Source organism: Pan troglodytes, chromosome 5 (assembly GCF_028858775.2).
Source record: "Pan troglodytes isolate AG18354 chromosome 5, NHGRI_mPanTro3-v2.0_pri, whole genome shotgun sequence".
Classification (NCBI taxonomy): Eukaryota; Metazoa; Chordata; class Mammalia; order Primates; family Hominidae; genus Pan; species Pan troglodytes.
In genome coordinates, this window is record NC_072403.2 from 143,364,563 (window position 1) to 143,389,383 (window position 24,821).

Genomic DNA, 24,821 nt, shown 5'->3' on the forward strand with positions numbered 1-24,821 from the left:
TTAGTAGAGACGGGGTCTCACCATGTTGCTCAGGCTGGTCTCAAACTCCTGAGCTCAGGCAATCCACCATCTCAGTCTCCCAAAGTGCTAGGATTACAGGCGTGAGCCACCGTGACCAGCTTATAATTTCATTTTTAATACAGAAACTGACAACTAAAAAACTCAGAGTACTTTAAAAGTATAAAATATTAAACGTAATATTGGAGAAACATGTTCTCTTAAATGTGCTAAAACTGTAAACTTAGTAAGATTTCACTTTGAAATCACAAGTCTAAATTAATTACTCAATTATACATTTTAGATTAGAATTACAGTATGAATCTGTTGCTCTAACTGGCCAAATTCTTATAAACAAGTACATAAAAATAAAAGATGTGCAATATTAACACCAACATTAATATTGTGGTTTTGATTTACTTACACATTTCTCTATTTAATTCTAAATCTTTATAGAGTTGAAAGATGTTTAACCATCCAGGGAATAATTACACCATCACAAAAATTTTGAAGGATATTGTTTCACGGAATACCATCTTATGGAATTCCACTTGAAATTTCATAAGAATGGGGGATTTCGGTTGGGACAGATTGGATTCTTTTTGATAGGGCACTGATGGGATATGTTTTGCTCTATTATATTAGGATCCTCCGAAAAAGGTGGTTTGATGGCAATCATAGTCAACATTCCGGTGTTCAGTTTATATATTAGCCAATTCTTTTTCTACTCACAGAGTATAAGGTCCTGCACTCAGCAGCATCATAAATCACTCTCTTATGTTCTTTTTATTATTTCAGGGATTGTTGGCAGAAGGAGCTTACTCCAGCTACATAATGGACTATTACAAAACTCAGTGGCTTAAAAAACCATTTTATTATATCTCACAATATTGTGGGTCAGGTATTTGGACAGAAACTGCTGAGCTTGTCTCTGTTGCTGGTTCATTAACTGATTCATTGTTTTGTTCTATCAGATGACTTCTGTTAATACCACATGGAATAGAAGAATCACCCAACTGAACCCTGCGCCATTCCTGGCCCACAAAACTGTGAAATACAATAAAATGTTTTGAAGGGTCCAATGTGGCTTCACTGTTTTGTACTTTAGGGGGATGGTTGGAAGGCTGAGCCTAGCAGGGATGGTCAATTGAAATGCCTACATGTGACCTTCCTAGCAGTATGACCTCAGGGTATTCAAACTTCTTACCTGGCTACCCAGGGCACTAAGAGAAAGTGTTCCTGTCAATGAGTGGGCTGTCTGGCCTTTAATGATGGAACCTCAGAAGTCTCTTACACTACAATTGATTGGCCAAAGAGTCACAAGCCCCAATCGTATTCAAGAAAAAACATAGACCCCTCTTTTCTGTGGCAGAAGTGTCAATGAATATATGATTGTGTTTTAAAACTGTGAAAAAGCCCTGAAGACATTTAAAGATCTTTCCATATACGAAGGTTAATACTGAACTCTTTCTTTTCACCATACACAAAAATCAACTCGAGATGGATTAAAGACTTAAATGTAAGACCTACAATGTAAAAACCCTAGAAGAAAACCCAGGACATCCCGTTCTGGACATAGGCCTTGGCAAAGATTTTATGACAAAATCTCCAAAAGCAATTGCAACAGGAGCAACAGTTTATAAACGGGATCTAATTAAATGAAAAAGCTCTGCACAGCAAAAGAAACTACCAACAGACTAAACAGACAACCTACAGAATGGGAGAAAATATTTGCAAACTGTGAATCTGACAAAGGTTTAATATCAAGAATCTATAAGAAATTTAAACAAATCAACAAACAAAAAACAAACAACTCCATTAAAAAATGGGCAAAGGACATGAACAGACACTTCTCAAAAGAAGACAGACATGCAGCCAACAAGCATATGAAAAAATGCTCAGCATCACTAATTAGAGAGGGGCAAACCAAGACCATACTGGGATACCATCTCACACCAGTCAGAATGACTATTACTAAAAAGTCAGAAAAGAACAGATGTTGGCAAGGTTGTAGAGAAAAGGGAGCACTTACACACTGTTTGTGGGAATGTAAATTAGTTTAACCACTGTGGAAAGCGGTTTGAAACTTTCTCAATTTAAAACAGAACTGCTGTTCGATCCAGCAATCTCATTACTGGGTACATACCCAGAGGAGTATAAATCATTTTACTGAAAAGACACATGCACATGTATGTTCATCACAGCACTATTCACAATAGCAAAGACATGGAATCAATCTAGATGACCATCAACGGTGGACTGGATAAAGCAAATGTGACACATACACACTATGGAATACTATGCAGCCATAAAATGAATGAATTCATGTCCTTTGCAGCAATATAGATGTAGCTGGAGGCCATTATTCTAAACAAACTAATGCAGGAACAGAAAGCCAAATACAATATGTTCTCATTTATAAATGGGAGATAAACACTGAGTACACATGGACACAAAGAGGAGAACAATAGACACTGGGGCCTATGTGAGGGTGGACGGGAGGAGGATGAGGGCTGAAAAACTACATATTGGGTACTATGACTGGGTCTTGAAATCATTTGTACACCAAACCCCAGTAACATGCAACTTACCCATGTAACAGACCTGCACATGTACCCTCTGAATCTAAAATAAAAGTTGAAAAATATAAATAAAGATCTTTCCATTTAACTCAAAATGTCTTTGAGTTTGATGTGCATTCTTCTCAAACACTTTTTGTATTTTAGGAATACATAACTTTAAAAAAAATTTGTTTTATTATACTTTAAGTTCTGGGATACATGTGCAGAACATGCAGGTTTGTTACATAGGTATACATGTGCTGTGGTGGTTTTCTGCACCCATCAACCCATCATCTAGGTTTTAAGCCCTGCATGCATTAGGTATTTGTCCTAATGCTATCCCTTTCCCTTGCCCCCACCCACCAACAGGCTCCAGTGTGTGATGTTCCCCTCCCTGTGTCCATATGTTCTCATTGTTCAACTCCCACTTATGAGTGAGAACATGTGGTGTTTGGTTTTCTGTTCCTGTGTTAGTTCTGCTGAGAATGATGGTTTCCAGCTTCATCCATGTCCCTGCAAAGCACATGAACTCATTCTTTTTTATGGCTGCCTAGTAAGGAATACATAACTCTGATAGCTATTAGAACAATATCTAATTACATTCTAGGCATATTGCATGGCATTATCTAACAATCTGGTCATGACTTTAAAAGAACATTCTACTTGATAAAATGAACTTCAAAGGTCATTCTACTTGATGAAATCATTTATAAGAAAATATTTACTTCATTTCCAAATGAGCCAAAGATGTTATCTCTTGAAATGTACTCGAAATATGAAAAGTCCTTGTCTTACATTAATGGTTTCTTCAATTTTCTTGACTGATAAATGTGCAATGAAAAATATTTTATGTTCTCATGTACTGAATTCAACATATATACAGTGAGAATCTTTTAAAGTAAAGTGAGTATTAAAGAAAAGTCTGGATTTCATCACGTGTCGATGGTTGTTGGGAAGTCATTCAGGATGAAAGGGACAAGATGAGCAATCAAAGTAAAGCAATTAACATGCTTGGGAACCTTTCAGCAGGAACTGGGGTCTTCCAGTAATTCACCAAAATGAGGAACACAAAGGGAAAGAGGAGAGGCACCGATACATGTTCTCTAGGCCTTTTAGAAAACATGGAGTTGTTCCTTTGGGCACAAACATGAGAATCTGCCAGAAAGGCAATTTTGTAGACATCCACGGGATGGATACCGTTCCAAAAGGAATGCCCCACAAGTGTTACCATGGCAAAACTGGAAGAGTCTACAATGTTACCCAGCATGCTATTGGCATTGTTGTAAACAAACAAGTTAAGGGCAAGATCTTGGCAAGACAATTAATGTGCATATTGAGCATATTAAGCGCTCCAGGAGCTGAGATCATTTCCTGAAATGTGTGAAGGAAAATAATCTGAAAAAGAAGGAAGGCAAAGAGAAAGGTTCCTGGGTTCAACTAAAGCGCCAGCCCACTCCACCTAGAGAAGCACACTTTGTGAGAACCAATGGAAAGCCTGAGCTGCTGGAGCCTATTCCCTGTGCATTCATGGCATAATAGGTATAAAAGAAGCAAAAGACCTCTGGACTGTAAAAAAAAAAAATAAAATAAAAAGGAAATGAGGATGAATGTACTAAGAAAAGATGCAAGCAGATCTATAACCTGCTACAGACAGGCTCAGTCAGAATCCAAGTTCCAGTTGTGTTTTATTCTATTTAGCTCCTGTAAGAATTTTAACCTTGATTCTACATTTTGGGTGATTTTATCTATCCCCTCCCAGCACCATTGAAACAAGCATTGGTCGATGCTGAATACATATTTGTTAACTGAATGAATAAATGACCAATATTCAAAGAATCTGAATATAATAAATCAGCTCTTAACACCAAAATTACATTGCTCATAATTTATTTCTCCAGCCTTGAATCAGAAGGCATTCAAATCCTCTAGCAGTAGTCATCATTATCATAATCAGGGATCATTGTTTTCTCAGTCAACTTATTTTGCTTTTTTGAGTGTTTTGATTCCAGTTAAAGACGTACATACATATTTCTGTCCAACTGGGTGGTTTTCCTTTAAGCTAAATATGATGATAGAAAACCAGAACTCTAAAACTCAGAGTGATCTCACGGACACTCAACCCATCACCAGCTTTTCTCAGTATCTACTGTTGTCAGATAGAAACAACGCTCAGAAATAATGTCTTGTGAGGTTCCAGTGAAATGCACTGAGGAAAATACAACGTTTGATGCATGGTGAAGGCAAAATAGTGTTACAAAATAGCCATCCCCCAAATTCAGCTTTCAATCTCACTCAATTGTGTCTTACAATGTGGGGCTGGAGATGGATTCGTGGGATCTGCCTCTGATTTATATACAGTTGCAAGATTGCTCTACCTTTTACATTTTATTGGTTGTTTCTATCTCCACATTGATCTCCTCTTTCCCCTCTAAGTTCTGCACTATCTTGGCTTTGTCTTACATGCCTTGTGCCACTCTTAAAAATAACGTACTCTTGTTAAGGGGGCCCAAGAGGAAAAAGCTATACCTGTGATTCAGGGTGATGATTTTAATTCTCAAAAGCCCTCTAAATATAGAGCCTACTTGCTTGAGAAAATGTGGCAGATTTCTTGCTTTCAAGAATCTGAAGGGAGTGCTGAACAGAGGGGGAGAATGAAATGTGAAATGAGTTCTCAAGTCCTGTACCTTGGCAAGCTGAGCTATGTCTGGGTGGGAAACAATTCAGGAGGAACAGCATGGGCGGGTGGATGTGTTGTCTCCTCCTGCTATTGCAGCTAAGTGACTGGAGTGTCAAAGCTTCGCAGCGTTTAAAAACAAAAGGTTGCTGGTAGGAGGGCCTCTAGCTATTTTTGATTTATTACCTAATCTTTAGACACTAGAAATTAACAACAACGAGAAGAAATGAAAAGGGGCAGTGACTAGCAGAAGCTCCTCAATGATGATTCATTCATGTGAGTAAGCGGCATCATTTTCAGCATTAAAATAATCTAGGTATGGCCATTTGAGAAACATCAACATCCTCATTATTCTTTATTTCCTAGAATTTCATCATTGTACATTTTAAACACCTGGTCATGAATATTAACTTCAAAAGACAGTTGGTCTGGTTTTTTATAACTTAACCATTGAAAAACCTCTTGTAATTGGCACTTTATGTATTTCAGGAATCATATATAAAAGTGGGGGAACATTCTGCTTTGGAATTTGCAGAACTTACAGCTACTCGGTGACTCCAGTCAGATGGAGTCCACAGAGATGTCTTTCTTCCTGTTGCCTTTTTACCTGTTTGCTGAATGGTCTAGATAGATCATCAGTTTACAAACCGGTCCATGGAATTTTAGTAAGTAGCCCTTAGGAAAACAACGTTCATTGAAAAATTAAGTTTGGAAAAGGAAGATCACTGATCTAGTGTGTCTAAAACATGTATATACCATTTTAGGTATATATACCTAAATTTACTACGTTTACCTATTTGGTAAATTGATTTTAATATTCTGCATTGGCTAATATTGCTATCGTATTATGCTGCATCAGCTATTGTTGCTGTTGGCAGTTATCACTGCGTTTAGTAGTCTTATTTCTGACTTCATTAGAAATAGATTTAGTATGTTTTAATTTAAATTGTTTCCTACTTCTGAAGAGTGGATTAGATAACTGTTTTCAGTTCTTCCCCCATCCCTGTTATAGAATTATACCTCCCCACCATGTCATGGTGGGTAGAGTGTACTTCCCTGCCCCAGTGACATTGAGCTTGGCCACGTGACCTTATTTGTCCACTGGAAGATCAATGTACTTGACTCAAGTAAAGTCTTTCAATGTGTTCCTTTGAACTGTAATGAAAAGAGCACACCTCAGGTAGCTGGTACTCCTTTCTAAAGGTCTGAGAATGAAAATATGTGTAGCAGAAATAAACTGGACTAGAGCCTGGAGTTCAGCTTGGCATAGCAAAGCTCAGCCTAGATTGGCCAAATCCCTGCAATGTGCAGGCCTGTGAGGATAAAAATAAATGTTTATTGCTATAAGCCACTGAAATCTTGGGTTTATTATGTAGCAAAAATGAACTAATTCAGACATTGATACTAGAAGTAAGATGGTACCTTTATAAAAACCTAAAATATACAGTATGTCTTTGGAACTAGGAGGCAGGTGGTATAAAATCTAGCATAGGCAGCTGGAAAACTTACAATCTGTGGTACGTAGTGTCGAAACATTTGGATAAACTATCATCTGCTATACCTTGGGAGACAGAAAATATACCTAATTAACTTGTAAAATTAGAAAGACGTGAAAGCAGAACATTGAGATCATGAACAGGTTGTTGCAAGAAAGAAACGAGCTCAGTAAAGGACTGGCCAATTTGCAAGCAGAATTGAAGGGGAACAACAAGAGCCCAGACAATACAGGGCTGGATAATAAAACTGTTTCTGACTGAATCATAGCTATGGCCATAAAGACCACATTAAAGTTGGGATCAGTGGAATCCTCTTTTAAGACCCCCAAAATGAAAGTAGTACTGGGACATCCTTACCCATAGGTAAATTTTTCTAAAATCCAACGTATAATTGAGTTCGTTCATGGTTGGTTCTTCTAGTGTCTTCTTATCTAAGAATTTTTTGCTTATCCCAGAGTTAAAAAAAATATTCTTCTCTTTTCTTCTAGAAACTTGATAGTTTTTACATTTAGGTCAATGATTTTTTAAATTAATTTTTGTCTATGGTATAAGGAAAGATTTAAATTCTTTTTTTTTTCCTTTGTGGATATGCAGTTACTTCAGCATCATTTATTGAAAAGATCGTTCTTTCTCATATTGAATGTTATTAGCCTCTTCGTTAAACATCAGGTAACTAGGCTCCCCATTCTGATCCATTAATCTATGAATTTATCCTTATGTGAAATAGAATATCTGCTGTTTGAATTAGCATAACTTTTTGATAAGCCTTAGAATCTTTTAATGTTTCTCCTCTAACTTTGTCTTTCTTAAGATTATTAAGATTGACTATTTCAGCTCCTTTTTTCCATATACATGTTAAAATCATTTTATCAGTATCTACAAAAAATGTCTGCTGATATTTTGTTTAGGGTTAGAATCAACAATTTAAAAGTATTGAATCTTTGATCCATGAGCATACTATGTCTTTCCATTTATTTAGGTCTTCTTTAATTTTTTCACAGCAGTGGTTTTCTTGTAGTTTTCTGTTGTAGTTTTAGGCATAGAAGGCTTGATTTTATTTTATTGAATTTACTCCTAAGTACTTGCTATTTTTAAGTTGTAGATGGATTATTTTTAAGTTTAATTACACGATGGTTTGTTGCATGTATATTGAAATGCCATTGACTTAAAAATATTGACCTCATAAAGCAACTGCAACAGAAGCAAACATTGACAAATGGGAACTAATTAAACTAAAGAGCTTCTGCACAGCAAAGAAGCTATCATCAGAGTGAACAACCTACACAATGGGAAAAAGTTTTTGCAATCTACCCATCTGACAAAGGTCTAATATCCAGAGTCTACAAGGAATTTAAACAAATTTACAAGAAAAAACAAACAACTCCATTAAAAAGTGGGCAAAGGACATGTACAGACACTTCTCAAAAGAAGACATTCATGCAGCCAACAAACATATGAAAAAATAAACCTCAACATCACTGATCATTAGAGAAATGCAAATCAAAACCACAATGAGATACCATCTCACACTAGTTAGAATGGCAGTTATTAAAAAGTCAAGAAACTACAAATGCTGGCGAGGTTGTGGAGAAAAAGGAATGCTTCTACACTGTTGGTGGGAGTATAAATTAGTTCAATCATTGTGAAAGACAGTGTGGCATTTCCTCAAAGATCTAGAGGCAGAAATGCCATTTGACCCAGCAATCCCATTACTGGGTATATACCCAAAATAATATAAGTCATTCTATTATAAAGATACATGCACATGTATGTTCATTGCAGCACTATTTACAATAGCAAAAACATAGAATCAACCCAAATGCCCATCAATAATAGACTGGATTTAAAAAATATGGTACATATACACCATGGAATACTATGCAGCCTTAAAAAGGAATGAGATCATGTCCTTTGCAGGGACATGATGGAGCAGGAAGCCATTATCCTCAGCAAACTAACACAAGAACAAACAAACCAAACACGCCATGTTTTCACTTATAAGTGTGAGCTGAATGATGAGAACACATGGACACATGGAGGAGAACAACAGACACTGGGGCCTGTCAGGGGGCACTGGGAGGGAGAACATCAGGAAAAATAGCTAATAGATGCTGGGCTTAATACCCAGGTGAGGGGTTGATCTGTGCAGCAAACCACCATGGCACACATTTACCTATGTAACAAACCTGCACGTCCTACACATGTACCCCAGAACTTAAGAGTTGATGAAAAAAAAGTATTGACCTTACATTTGATGGCTTTGCTAAATTAACTTATTAGTTATAGTAGTATGCAGATTCTTTTGACTTTTCATATCATCTGCAATTAATGAGAGTTCAACTTATACCTTTCTAATCGTTGACTTAAGGAACTGTTTCGAAATTTGAAAATCTGAAGAGACATTACAACTAAATACAATCTGTGATTCTGTACTATATCCTGTATTGGAGGAAATTTCTATAAAGGACAATAGTAGGACAACTGATAATACTGGAATTTGAACTATATGTTAAATACAAGTATTGTATCAATGTTGTTAATTGTACTGAGCAGAGGTAGGAGTATTCTTCTTGGAAAATATATACTAACACATCAAGGGTAAAAGGGCATGCTATATGAAGCCTACTCTCAAATGATTTAGAAGAATCAGAGAGAAAGAAACAATAAATATGCCAAAGTATAAAACATTAGTGATTCTGGGTAAAGGAGTTCTTTGTATATTCTTGTGACTTTTCTGTAAATTTAAAATTATCTGAAAAGAAAAAGGGTGTCTCTTGTAAAGAGAATAGAGTTGGTTCTGGGGTTTTTTAATTTATTTAATTTAAATAATTAATTTTTTTGAGACAGGGTCTCACTTTATCACTGAGGCTGGAGTGCAGTGGTGTGAACACAGCACACTGCAGCCTCGACATCCCAAGCTCAAGTGAGCCCCCCATCTCACACCCACAAGTAGCTGGGACTACAGGTGTGCCCCACAATGCCCAGCTAATTTTTGTATTTTTTTGTAGTAACAGGGTTTTGCCATATTGCCCAGACTGATCTCACACTCTTGACCTCAGGCAATCTGCCTGCCTTGGCCTCCCAAAGTACAGGGATTACAGGCATGAGCCACTGCATCTGGCCAGTTCTGTTTTGTTTTTAAATCCCATTTGACAACCAAGATTTTGGTGCATTTATATTTAATGTAGTTACTAATATGCTGGGTATAGGCCTACCATCATTTGCTGCTTGTTTTTTATTTATTTCATCTATTCTTCGTTCTGTTGTTCTCTTTTCCTTCTCTTCTTTTAGATTAACCAGTTGCTTTTTTATACTTTTTAAAAATCTTCTATATTTGCTTTTCAGATATACCTTTTTGTATTTCTCAGTAGTTATTCTAAAGTTGTTCTGTTCAGTATGGTAGCAATTAGCTATATACTACTATTTAAGTTTAAATTAGTTAAAACTAAAATTCCAATTTCTTAGTTTCACTGGTCACATTTCAAGTGCACAATAGTCACATGTGGCTAGTCACTGCTATATTGGACAGTGAAGATGACAGAACATTTCTATAATGTCAGAAAATTCTATTGAACAGAACTGCTCTACAAATTAAAATATGTACCCTTAATTTATTACTATCTACCTTGACTTCATATTCTAATACTTTACAAATAATGTAAAATACTTACAACAGTATATTTCCATTTACCTACCCTCTAGTAATTTGTGCTACCATTGTCATATATTTTACTTGTACAAATGTACTAAATCCCACAATATATTGCTTATGTTTACTTTATTTTTATTTTTATTTTATTTTTTTGAGATGGAGTCTCGCTCTGTCGCCCAGGCTGGAATGCAGTGGCGCGGTCTCGGCTCACTGCAAGCTCCGCCTCCCGGGTTCACGCCATTCTCCACCTCAGCCTCCCGAGTAGCTGGGACCACAGGCGCCCGCCACCATACCTGGCTAATTTTTTGTATTTTTGGTAGAGATGGGGTTTCACCGTGTCAGCCAGGATGGTCTTGATCTCCTGACCTCGTGATCCGACTGCCTCAGCCTCCCAAAGTGCTGGGATTACAGGCTTGAGCCACTGCACCTGGCCTATTTCTACTTTAAATGGTAAATAGCCTCTTTAAAATTTTAAAGAAAAATTATATATTTCTATTTACTCAGATATTTCTCTTTCCAGTGCTTTTTACTTCTTTCTAAAGATTTATGCTTCTATATGTGATTATTTTTCTTTGGCCCAAAGAACTGCCATTAGTATCTCATGTTGCCTAGTTCTCCTGGCCTCAAACTCTCTCAACTTTTATTGTTTAGATGTATTTTTGGTTTTTAGCAGTTTGACTATGATATGCTGATATGGTTTGGCTCTGTGTCTCCACCCAAGTCTCACCTTGAGTTGTAATAATCTCCACAAGTCATGGGAGGGACCCGGCAGGAGGTAACTGAATCATGAGTGTGAATTTTTCCTGTGCTGTTCTCATGACAGTGAATAAGTCTCACAAGATCTGATGGTTTTATAGAGGGGAGTTCCCCTGCACACGTCCTCTTGCCTGCTGCCACGTAAGATGTGACTTTGCTCCTCATTCACCTTCTGCCATGATTGTGAGGCCTCCCCAGCCATGTGTAACTGTGAGTCAATTAAACCTCTTTCCTTTATAAATTACCCAATCTCAGGTATGTCTTTATTAGCAGTGTGAGAATAGAGTAATAAATGTGCTTAAATGTGGTTGAATATTGAGGTTTATGTTTTTCTTCAATTGTCAGGCATTATATTTTAAAATATTTCTTCTGCCATATTCTCTTCTATATCTGGAACTTTATTTGTATGTTAAGCCATTTGATATTGTCTCATATGTCTGCCATATGGTGCTATTAAATAATTTTTTCTCTCTGTTTATTGTGTGGATAATTTATGTTGGTTTTGATAGGTATAAGTATGTATGGTTGAGAAGATAGTAGCACAAATACGTTAGAATATCAAACAAAACAGCCTAGAAGAAAAAAATTGTAAAAAATAGGCATCAGTAGGGGAAACATTTTGCAAGTGATGATGATCTAGGCCTCCTTTTCGTGTTGTCATTCCTCATCTTCCTCTGCTCTGCTTCAGTTCCTGCCAGCAAGTTCTTTTGTGAAAACATTGGGGGAAAGCATGGCACTGTGTATGTCAAAAAGCCAAAGGAAAGATATCTGCGTGGAAAAATTAATTTTCAATTGTCAAAAATATTTCTGTAGTAAGTTTAAAGTTAAAAATTTCATCTCACTAATAAATCTATGAAAGCCAAATGTGAATGATAAAATTTCTTACTGATGCCATTCAGATTCTAATGTGATGGACAATCCATGTAGACACAACTGATCAGTCAGAAACAGGATGAGGATGTTCTAGCAACAGCCATATATATCTTCTAAAAAGAGGTTTCAACTGCTTTTTTCCCAAATTTTGCTGCTTAAACAGACATTCGGTAAGTAGTAATAATAACAAAAACAATAGTCGTGCTAGGAAGGAACAGAAGGCAACAGAAAGGGGCAAACTTTTATTGGGCTTTTGCTTAGTGCAAGGCATTGAACGAAATCTCTCTGAGTCAGGTACTATTATTATTCTCAACGGATGGAGAAGGAAAACAAAGCACAGAGAAGTTGTGCCACTTGACTGGTGCTGGGGAAATCTACCGAACAACTACTTTACCTCCATGGTGAGTGGCAGTAATGATTTTTGGAGTATTGATCTTGGACCAAGTGGTGAATCTATTTGAGTGAAAAATAATTCAATCCCTCCTGCCAATGATTAAAAACTGGGCCAATGATCCAATTCTTCCAATGAAACGTGAGAAGAGGTTTGATGGAATCTCTGAGGGAAAGGTCTTCATTTCATTTAAAAGCCAACTTCACTCTCCTACTGGGCCTACTCAAGGAGGTACGTAGCCATGGTTGCTTCTGGTGGTAACCTCATAAATGCAAAAGGAGCTAGACTTATTATGATGTAGGGAGAAGAATATCAAGACAGACAAAAATAACCTGGATTTTTGATGACAATTGATGACATCTGAAGCTGCCCATCTGTGGGCTTCCTCTTACATAAAAAGATAATTTTTTTCTCTTTTGGTTAAGCCAGTGTGCACATGAGTTGAATCTGACTGAAGTCATGCTCACTTAACTTTACTGCTTAAATGTCAATAAATTATTTTATTCTCACTGTTCACCACAAGAAAAATAAACATTTGCACACAATCTTTGCATGTCTTATTTGGTTAAACATGTTTTCTACTTTTTTATTATTTAAAAATAAATATGTTCATTATTCATATTGCAAAAGGCTACTTTTCCTAGTGAGTAAAAAGCTCCTGCAAATCAATAAGAAAATAATAAACAAAAAAATAAGCAAATACTATGAACAAGCAATTCACAGGAAAGGAAATACAAATATATCCCCCACTTTTTTTTTGAGATGGGGTTTCACCCTGTCACTGGAGTGCAGCGGCACGACCTCAGCTCTCTGCTGTGGGGGAAAGAAAGAGAGATCAGACTGTTACTGTGTCTATGTAGAAAGGAGTAGACATAAGAAACTCCATTTTGTTCTGTGCTAAGAAAAATTCTTCTGCCTTGAGATGCTGTTAATCTGTAACCCTAGCCCCAACCCTGTGCTCGCAGAGACATGTGCTGTGTTGACTCAAGGTTTAATGGATTTAGGGCTGTGCAGGATGTGCTTTGTTAAGAAGTGTTTGCAGGCAGTATGCTTGGTAAAAGTCATCGCCATTCTCCAGTCTTGAGTACCCAGGGACACAGTGCACTGTGGAAGGCCGCAGGGTCCTCTGCCTAGGAAAGCCAGGTGTTGTCCAGGGTTTCTCCCCACTGAGACAGCCTGAGATATGGCCTCGTGGGAAGGGAAAGACCTGACCGTCCCCCAGCCTGACACCCGTAAAGGGTCTGTGCTGAGGAGGATTAGTGAAAGAGGAAGGCCTCTGCAGTTGAGATAAGAGGAAGGCATCTGTCTCCTGCTCGTCCCTGGGAATGGAATGTCTTGGTGTTAAACCCGATCGTACATTCTATTTACTGAGATAGGAGAAAACCGCCTTATGGCTGGAAGTGAGACATGCTGGCGGCAATACTGCTCTTTACTGCACTGAGATATTTGTGTAAAGTCAAACATAAATCTGGCCTACGTGCACATCCAGGCACAGCACCTTTCCTTAAACTTACTTATGACACAGAGAACTTTGCTCGCATGTTTTCCTGCTGACCCTCTCCCCACCATTACCCTATAGTCCTGCCACATAGCCCTCACCAAGATGGTAGAGATAGTGATCAATAAATACTGAGGGAACTCAGAGACCAGTGCCGGCGAGGGTCCTCCATATGCTGAGCGCTGGTCCCCTGGGCCCACTGTTCTTTCTTTATACTTTTTCTATTTGTCTTATTTCTTTTCTCAGTCTCTGGTCCCACCTGACGGGAAATACCCACAGGTGTGGAGGGGCTGGCCCCCTTCATCTGCAGTCTTGATTACCCAGCTTCAAGCGATCCTGCCACCTCAGCCTCCCCAATAGCTGGGACCACAGGCATGTGATACAATGTCCTGCTAATTTTTTTATTATTTGTAGCGATGAGGTCTTGCTATATTGCCCAGGATGTTCTTGAACTCCTGGGTTCAAGAGATTCTCCTGCATCAGCCTCCCAATGTGCTGGGATTGCAGTTGTGAGCCATCACATTCAGCCAAATTCACCTTAAATATATGAAAATGTATTTATCCTGACTCACAGTAAGATACGTGAAAATTAAAATTACATAAAGAGGCGGGCGCAGTGGCTCACGCCTATAATCCAGCACTTTGGGAGGCCAAGGCGGGCAAATAACAAGGTCAGGAGATCGAGACCATCCTGGCTAACACGGTGAAACCCCATCTCCACTAAAAATACAAAAAATTAGCTGGGCATGGTGACACATGCCTGTAGTCTCAGCTACTCAGGTGGCTGAGGCAGGAGAATCACTTGAACCCGGGAGGTGGAGGTTGCAGTGAGCCGAGATTGTACCACTGCACTCCAGCCTGGGTGACAGAGCGAGACCCCGTCTCAAAAAACAAACAAACAAACATAAAGATAGTATTTTTATCCAATCAGATTAATGAAGATAAACAGTTTTGATAATTCACTATGTTGATGAGGCTGTGGAGGAATAGGCATTCCTGTGTATTACTGATGGTCATTTAATTAGAACAACTTTTATGAAAGATAATTTGGCAACATCTTTTTTGACCCAGTAATCCCACTTACAGAAATTTAATTTACAGATATATTTACAGTCACGTGACATATTTTCACAAGCTTATTGCTTTCAGTTTTATTTGCAATCGCCAAAAATTGGAAACAACATACATGTCTATCCATGGGACCTAGTTAAATAAATTATGATTTTCCACGCCATGAAATACTATGGAAGTATTACAAATAAGAAAATCTTTATAAAGATACTTAAAGTGATATCAAAGATACATTGTTTGAAAAAAAACTAGACAGTAGTAGTGTGTATAAGGTGCTACCATTTATATATGAGAGAAAATAATATATAAAAGTGCATTTATATGCATGTATATTCACATAAATGTATGTTTTGCAAATATATACATTTGCCCAACTATTCATTAACTAGTTGGATAGTTAACTAGTTATCTCTAGAAGGATATACAAAAAAAGGATAATATTTTTTGAGTTTCAGAAGGAGAACCAAGTAGCTGAAGTTAGGAGTTAGAGGGAGCTTAGTACTTTTTGAATTTAAACATAAAATTATTTGAAAAATAAGCACAAATTAAAAAAACCCAAATAGTCAAACAAGTATATACACATGTTATACACATATAGTCGTTAGAACAATTTCTGTTAGTAATTTGTTTAAATTATCTTTAAGAATTTAAAGAGTTTTTTTCTAAAGCTGCATATTATTCATTACAAATGAATAATCTTTCTTTTTTTCAAAGCAGAAAGGAATTTATTAAGAAGATTTGCCTTCAGAATTTCTGGCATGGTGTGGGTACCACACCATCAATGCCAGGCTGTCAAGAGAAATGCCTTTAACCACACTGTAATTTTTCAACAAAAATTGTGCTTGCTGCAGCTATAGTCTGCTATATATAATTCTGGTTGCATACATCCTTTTTGTGACTAATAATATTTTAATTATTTATTTGACATATAATAGTGCATATTTATAGGGTACGTAATGATGTATAATAGATAGGGATCAGTTGAAGGTAATTAGCATATCCATCTTCTCAAACATTTATCATTTCTTTGTGTTGGGAACATTCAATATCCTCCTAGCTATTTGAAACTATGTAATGTATTTTTGTTAACTATAGCCATCTACAGTGGTATAGAGCACTAGAATTTATTCTTCCTATCTAGCTGTAATTTTGTATCCTTTAATAGATGTCTCCTTATTTCCCCTTCCCCCTATCTTTCTTAGCCTCTAGTATCCTTTGTTCTACTTTTGATTTCTATTAGATCAACATTTTTTAGCTTGCACATGTGAGTGAGAACATGCAGTGCTTAACTTTTTGTTCCTAGCTTATTTCACTTAACATAAGATTCTCCGGTTCCATCTATATTGCCATGAATAACAGGATTTCATTCTTTATAATGGCTGAATAGTACGCCATCATGTGTATATATGCCACATTTTCTTTATCCATTCATTTGTTGTTGGACACTTAGGTTAATTCCATATCTTGGCTATTGTGAATAGTGCTGCAATAAACATAGGGGTGCAGTTGTCTCCTTGCTATATTGATTTTCTTTCCTTAAGAAATCCCAATAGTCGGAGTCTTGGATCATATGGTAGTGTTAATTATAGTTTTTTGAGAAACATTCATACTGTTCTCCCTAGTTGCTATACTAGTTTACATTACTTTCTTTCTTTTCTTTCTCTTTCTTTCTTTTCTTTCTCTTTCTCTTTATTTCTTTCTTTCCTTCCTTCCTTCCTTCTTTCTTTCTTTCTTCCTTTTTTTCTTTCTTTCTTTTCTTTATTTCTTGACAGAGTCTTGCTCTGTTGCCCAGGCTGGAGTGCAATGGTGTGATCTCGGCTCACTACAACCTCCACTTCCAGGTTCAAGCGATTCTCCTGTCTCAGCCTCCCTAGTAGCTGGGATTACAGGTGTACACCGCCACGTCTCACTAATTTTTTGTACTTTTAGTAGAGATGTGGTTTCACTGGGTTCCCCAGGCTGGTCTCAAACTCCTGAGCTCAGGCAATCCAAACGCCTTGGCCTCCCAAATTGCTAGGATTACAGGCTACTAGTTTACATTTCTACCAACAATGTATGAGTTCCCTTTTCTCTGCATCCTTGCCAACATTTGTTATTTTTTGCCTTTTTGATAGTAGCCAATCTAACTGGGGTAAGATGATACCTCACCGTGATTTTAATTTGCATTTCCTTGATGCTTAGTGATGCTGCACAATTTTTCATATATTTTTTGGCCATTGGTATGTCTTTTGAGGAATATCTACTCATATCGTTTGCCCATTTTTAATTAAAATTCTTTTCTGGCGGTTGAGATGTTTGAGTTCCTTGTATATTCTGTTTATTAATCCCCTGCCAGACGAATAGTTTGCAAATATTTTCTCCCATTCTGTATGTTGCCTTTTCACTCTGTTGATTGTTTCCTTTGCTATGCAGAAGCCTTTTAGTTTGATATAATCCTATTTGTTTGTTTTTGCTTCCATTGCCTGTGCTTTTGAGGTCTTTTTCATAAAATCTTTCCCCAGACCGATGTCTTGAAGCATTTCCCTTATGTTTTCTCCTAGCAGTTTTATTGTTTCAGGTCTTACATTTATGTCTTTGATCTATTTTGAATTTTTTTTTTTTGACAGTCTCACTCTGTGGCGCAGGCTGTAATGCAGTGGCATGATCTCAGCTCACTGCAACCTCCACCTCCCAGGTTCAAGCGATTCTCATGCCTCAGCCTCCTGAGTAGCTGGGGTTACAGGTGCGTGCCACCTTGCCCAGCTAACTTTTGTATTTTTTGTAAAGGTGAGGTTTCACCATGTTGGCCAGCTGAACTCCTGACCTCAAGTGATCCACACACCTTGGCCTCCCAAAGTGCTGGGATTATAGGCATGAGCCATCATACCTGGCCTGAGTTGATTTTTGAATAGGATAAGAGTGACGATCTAGTTTCATTCTTCTGCATGTAGATATCAAGTTTTCCCAGCACCATTTATTGAAAATACTGTCCTTTCCCCAATGAGTGTTCTTGGCACCTTTGTCAAAAATCAGTTTCATATAAATACATGGATTAATTTATGGGTTCTTTGTTCTGTTCCATTGTTCTATGTGTCTGTTTTTATGTCAGTACCATGCTGTTTTGGTACTAAAGCTTTGTAGCATATTTTGAAGTCTGGTAGTGTGATGCCTCCAGCTTTGTTCTTTCTGCTCAGAATTGCTTTGGCTATTCAGGGTTTTTTTTTTTTTTTTTTTTTTTTTTTTTTTTTTTTTGGTTCCAGACAAATTTTAAGATTATTTTTTCTATTTGTTGTGAGGAATATTGTTGGCATTTTGATAGGAATTGCATTGAATTTGTAGGTTGCTTTGGGTAGTGTGGTCATCTTAACAATACTGATTCTTCCCATTCATGAACATGGAATGTCTTTCCATTTATTTGTTTCTTCTTCAATTTCTTTCATCAATGTTTTATAGTTTTTCTTGTCAAGTTCTTTCACCTTCTTGGTTAAATTTACTCATAGGCATTATTTGGTAGCTATTGTAAATGGAATTGGCTTCTTGACTTCTTTTTCATCTAGTATGTTGTTTGTGTATAAACATTGCTGATTTTTGAGTGTCGGTTTTGTATACTGCAACTTTACTGAACCCTTTTATTAGTTCTTAGAATTTTTTGGTAGAGTCTTCAGTTTTTCTACATATAAGATAATGTCACCTTCAAGTAGGAACAATCTGACTTCCTTCTTTCCAATTTGGATGCCCTTTATTTCTTTCTCTTGCCTAATTGCTCTCGCTAGAACTTTTAGTACTATGATAAATAAGAGTGGTGAGGGGCATCCTTGTCTTATTTCAGTTCTTAGAGAAAAATATTTCAGCTTTCCCTCACTCAGTATGATGTTGGCTGTGGGTTTTCCATATATGGCCTTTGTTGTGTTGAGGTACTTTCTGTCTATACCTAATTTATTGAGAGTTTTTATCATGAAGGAATGCTGGATTTTATTGAATGCTTTTTCTGCATCTATTGAGATACTTATATAGTTTTTATCATTCATTCTGTTTATGTGATGTATCACATTTATTGATTTGTGTATGTTGAGCCATCCTTGCATCCCTTGTATAAATCTCACTTGATCATGGTGTATTATCTTTTTGATGTATTGTTGAATTTTGTTTGCTAGTATTTTGTTGAGGATTTTTGCAGCTGTGTTCATCAGGGATATTGACCTGTAGTTTTCTTTTTTTGTTGTGTTTCTATAGTGATTTCTATGCATCTGATAGAACAGTTGCCTCTTCCAATTTTATGGAGTAGGTTTTGTAGGGAAATACTTATTTGTATATATGGCTCTTGGGGTGTCAGTTTGGTGGAGTGCATTGGCTTTGGTTCTAGGTAGATGCAGTAGCATAGTCTCTGTGCAGTTTTTTCATGGAAGGATGTTTGTGTCTCAGTGGCTTAGGCTGAGAATTTGTGGTGGTGGTAGTAGTACCTCTTTGCTGAGTGTGGGATTACAAGGCTGTTTCTCAGGTCTGGAGTGTGTGCACATGCAAGGTGGGTCAGCCAACTTGGGGCCTGGCGCTCTGGGGTTGGGGCCATGGGCGTGTTATTCTAGCCAGGCACTGATGTGCAGTTGCTTGACCAGCCTGGGGCTGTGCCTTTCAACTATAGCCTGTGGGGCTGTTTCTCAGGTCCCAGATGTGGAGTCATGGCTGCTTAGCTGGCATGGAAATAATTCTGCCACAGGCAGCCCATGAGGTTGTTTCTCAAGCCTTGATTGCAGGCACGGGGCCCTTGGGCAGGCCAGGGGCATGTCCTTGAGGAAGGTAGGCACCACTGGGCTGTTCCTTAGACCCTGGGCCCAGGCATGTAGCTACTCCACTGGCCTGGGAGCATGTCAGCTGCTCAGTGGCTCAGGGATCTCTCCAGCTCAAGAGAGGGCACACTGGTGCTGTGTCTCATGCCTATAACCCCAGCAATTTGGAAGGCTGAGGTGGGAGGATCACTTGAGCCCAGGAGTTTGAGGTCAGCCAAGGCACATAGTAAGACCTCATCTCTACAAAAAAAAAAAATAAAAAATAAATAAACAAGAGAGAGGACATACTATGGTTGGGCTGGCTCAAGGGTGGGTTTGCCCTGGGCAGGACTGCCAGACTGTTCCTCTGGTGAGGAGGGTTGGTTTCCCTGCTGTGCAAGACCATCGTCACAGGAAATCCTGGACCCAGGTTCTGCAGCAGCTTGGACCACAGGGCCTGAGGAGGGCACACCTCCTGCTCCTAATCTGGAGCAGTGGCAGCTGCATGAATTCCTAGCAGCTCTGCAAACCAGGCTCAGGCAAGGACTGTGGAATTCTTCTGTAGTAAAGATGGCAGGCAGCATCTGTGGTGGCAATGGAGATTGTTGGAATTCTTCTGCTTACCTTTTCCCTGAAAGGGAAGTCCCTTCTGTCTTCAAGCAAATCCAATCTGGGTGGGACAGGTAGAGCTGCAGAGGCCAGGTGCCTCCATAGGGCCCTCCTGGGCTTCTAATCACCACAGGTGCCTCTCCATTCCCTGCTGCACTCCAGCACTCTCCTTCAACACTACAGTCAATTCTTAGCTGTTTATTTGTTGCATTGGTCCTTTTTTGTCAGGGGGAGGAGCACCAAGTATCTCTAGCCAGCCATCTTGCTGATCTCACTCCTAGATATGTTTCTTAATTAAACAAAGATGTACATCCAGATTTCTTGATATAGAGAGATGTTCACATCATAAAACACACAAAATTGCATATATATATATATGCATAGATGTGTATAGAAATAGAGATAGATGGAGAGAGAGGAGAGATGTATACATTGTACACAGATACACACACGTCCCTCTAGAGAGATGCCTGAAAGTATTATAGGCATCAAATATTACCAGTGATAATCTGTCCCTAGGTGGGTAGAATTTGCAAAATTTTTGTTTTTTTCTTTGTACTTTTCTACAGTTGAATTTATTTTACAATTATTCCTCAAAAGAATAAAGTTTTGTAAAAGAATACAAGATATTCATAAGCTGGAAAAATTTATGCCATAAGAATAATAACATAAGAATAATAACATCTAAATTGCCACTTGAGCTTAGAATACAAATTGCTGATTTTAAAGTAAATGGCACTGGTTCTCTTTCTGAATAGCATGACAGCCTACCAAGAGCAGGATTTTTCTAAAGTTCCAGATATTTCCAGGTCTCACAGTTCTACAATTTTTTTTGTGCCAGTGCTTTCCTGGATGCAAATTTAGTCAGGAAATGAGTCCATGTTATTTTTTCTTGCCAAAAAACAAAATTACACAGAAGAACTCATAAAAGAAAGGCGCTAATCCACCCCAAAATTAAAATCCCTTAAGCAGATAGCATATGCACCCTGAACAACACCAGCCTCACCTTAGCCTAATGTAGGAGATGATTTGGCCTGACTTTTATACCCTGTCTTAGTCTGTTTGTGTTGCTATAAAGAAATACCTGAGGCTGGGTAATTTATAAAGAAAACAGGTTTATTTGGCTCATGGTTCTGCAAACTGCACAAGAAGCATGACAACAGCATCTACTTCTAGTGAGAGCTTCAGGCTTCTTCCACTCATGGTGGCAGGTGAAGGAGAACCCACGTGTTCTTCTTAACCACCAGCTCTTATGGGAACTAACAGCGAAAGGGCATTCATGAGAGATCCACCCTCTGTGAACCAAACCCCTTCTACTAGGCCTCCCCTTCAATATTGAAGATCAAATTTCAACATAAGGTTTAGAGGATCAAATATCCAAACTACAGCATACCCTTATCCAGGAGAACTACTAGGTTATTTTCTCCTCTCTACCTTGTCCTCTGGCACTGATCAATTTTCCTAAATTTCCTCTTCAAATCTTGAAGTTGCCAGCACAGTTGCTCCCTACACTAAATTGTCACATGATCTCTTTACCCAGTAACTCCTCATGTATAACTACAATATTGAAAGAAGCACAGGACTTCCAATGCCGATAACAAGTGTATACATATTAAAAAAAAAGTATATGTACATATTAACTTCGTAAAGAAGAACATTGGCTTATTCTAATATGGTGCCAGTTCTTCAGGATCAATAAGCTTAAACCTATCCAATGTATTATATGGTGCACCCATTCAACCAAAATCATCGAACAAGTGATTTTTTTACAATAATACATCCATAATAAATAATCTATGCAAAACTCTCTGCATGCCAAGCCCTATAGTAAGAACTTCATGTTCCATATCTCTAACCTGCAGAACACTCCTGCCCTGTATGTGTCATCTTTCCCATTTTTCAAAGGTCAGGCAGTTTTTCTGAGACACCTACTCAGAGAGTGAGCTGAGAGTCAAGATTCAACCTCTGCCTGGCTCCAAATTCCCTCCTCTTTTAACTATAATAAATTTTCCCTTAATTTAAGCCATTTGCATATTTGTCTGAGAAAGTCTCAGAATTTTATTTATATATATATGTTTATATATGTGTATCTTAGTTAAGAAAAAGTAGTCTGTAGCTATGAGAGGAAGCTTGGAACAATACAAGAATTCACATCTGTGTCACATGCTTCTGTCAAAGGCTCCTGATTTGGCCTATCCACACAGCTTTTGGATGGGGGATGGGGGCAGAAAAGAAGCACTCTTGTATTAATAGTTTACGAGGTTTCAACATTTACCTCAGTCCCTCAATTATTACAGAGGGGCCAGCCCAGCTGCATCATGCATAATCCCCAACCAGAGCTGCAGACCCTGTGCACCTGAAGCTAGTGATGAACAAACACGCTTGCAACCAAACCAGGCCTTTTTGTAATCAGATAGCCCTTCAAAAAGCAAAGCAAAGAAATGGATGGAAAGGGAAAAACTCTTGGTTGGTAGAGTTCCAAATGAGAAAACAAAGGAGGGGTGGACCAAAAATTCACTTAAGCTCTCCATAAAATTCTGAGGCTGACAACCTGGAGCAGAGGAGTGAGAGGAGGCTTCGAGAGGTCGCCTTTGTGTCTCCACAGTGAGTGAGAAGCTTCCCCCGAGGCAGGTTGCAATGCTGCTTTCCAGAGTCAGTTGAGTGGTGAGGGGCTCTCATTCTGGGGGCAAAAGTGACCTCGGAAACTGGTAAATCATTGTAGAGAGAATATCTGATCCAGGGAACATGGCAGAGGGAAACTGAGGATGTAAGCTTCTGAAAGTTGACCCATTATCATGGAGAACTGTCTGAACTCCTTGTTAGGATCTGTAATTCAGAGTCTTGTTCACTGTTTCTCACCTCCTTGATTCTTTGTGGAAGATTCTATAATTATTTTAACAGGAAGAGATCTCCTGATGCTTCTACTTACTCTACCATCTTCTAGGAGGTAATATTTGAGCTGGAATTAATCATCTGCCTGCCCCTACATCCTACTCCAGCATCCTACTGCAGCACCACCCACACTGAACCTATAAGAAGGAGCAAGCTGGGTGTGTCAGCTGAGCCTGTCCTTTCTTGTCATATAAGCAAAGTGTATTAGGCCATTCTTGCATTGCTATAAAGAAATACCCGAGGCTGAATGCGGTGACTCATGGCTGTAATCACAACACTTTGGGAGGCCGAAGAGGTGGGATCACTGGAGGTCAGGTGTTAGAGACCATTCTGGCCAACATGGTGAAACCTCGTCTCTACTAAAAACAGACAAATTAGCTGGGTGTGGTGGCGGGTGCCTGTAATCCCAGCTACTTGAGAGGCTGAGGCAAGAGAATCACTTGAACCTGGGAGGCGGAGGTTGCAGTGAGCCGAGATTGTGCCACTGCACTCCAGCCTGGGCGACAGAGCAAGACTCTGTCTCAGAGAAATACCTGAAAGCCAGACGAGGTGGCTTATGCTAGTAGTCCCAGAACTTCTGGAGACTGAGGCGGGCAGATCACTTGACCCCAGAGTTTGAGACCAGCCAGGGCAACATGGTGAAACCATTTCTACAAAAAAAATACAAAAATTAGCCAGGCATGGTGGCACATGCCTGTAGTCCCAGTTACTTAGGAGGTTGAGATGGGAGGATCCCTTGAGCCCAGGAGGCAGAGGTTGTGGTCAGCTGAGATCATGCTGCTGCACTCCAGCCTGGGCAACAGAGCAAGACCCTGTCTCAAAAAAAAAAAAAAAAAAAAAAGGAGAAACAGAAAAAATGAAATACCTGAGACTGGGTAATTTATAAGAAAAGAGGTTTCATTGGTTCACGGTTCTGCAGGCTGTACAGGAAGCATAACACCAGCATCTGCTTCTAAGGAAGCTTACAATCATGGTGGAAGGAGAAGCAGGAGCAGGGGCCACACACTTCTAAATAACCAGATCTTGCATGAACTCACTCACTATCACAAGAGCAGCACCAAGGGGACGGGGCTAAACCATTCACGAGAACTCCACCCCATGATCCAATTACCTCCCACCAGGCCCCACCTCTGACACTGGGGATTCCAATTCAACATGAGATTTAGGTGGGGACACAGACCCAAACTATATCACAAAGTTTTCCAGGTGTCCTACTCCACGGACTTCCACTTGTTGGTCAGAACTGTATGGTGAGGGCCATCCTACTAGAAGACATCTAGGTAAAGAGGTTGTAAAGGGAGTCCATCAACCAAAATGTGGGTCAAGGAGAAAAAGCCCAACAGAGGAGAGGGGCAGCATGAATGTGGCTGACTGAAGGCAGGGAAGAGGACCTCTCACCACCGCCTCAGGAGGTTGTCATTACTATTGGGGCAGGAGAGGGAGGGGTGGGTGATGAAGACGCCTTGGCCATCTTTGCAGTTTTGCTTCGGGGATGTTTATAGCAAATGGGTTTGCCGTGTGTCTTTTTCATTCATTCCACAAACATTTTTCCAGGGTCTAGTCCATATTCCCAGAAGATTTTCAAAGGAACACATAACTCACTGGACTA

The 24,821-nt window shown here is 38.8% G+C and overlaps 1 long non-coding RNA gene across 1 annotated transcript in view; it reads left to right on the top strand.

Annotated features, from left to right (window-relative positions):
* Positions 1 to 5,336: 5,336 nt before the first annotated feature.
* The window catches only part of LOC129144323 (uncharacterized), an 87,652-nt gene continuing 68,167 nt past the window's right edge, over positions 5,337 to 24,821 (top strand). Inside the window, exon 1 of the long non-coding RNA XR_008548665.1 lies at positions 5,337 to 5,508. This is a non-coding gene — a long non-coding RNA (uncharacterized LOC129144323). The remainder of the gene's footprint in view (positions 5,509 to 24,821) is intronic.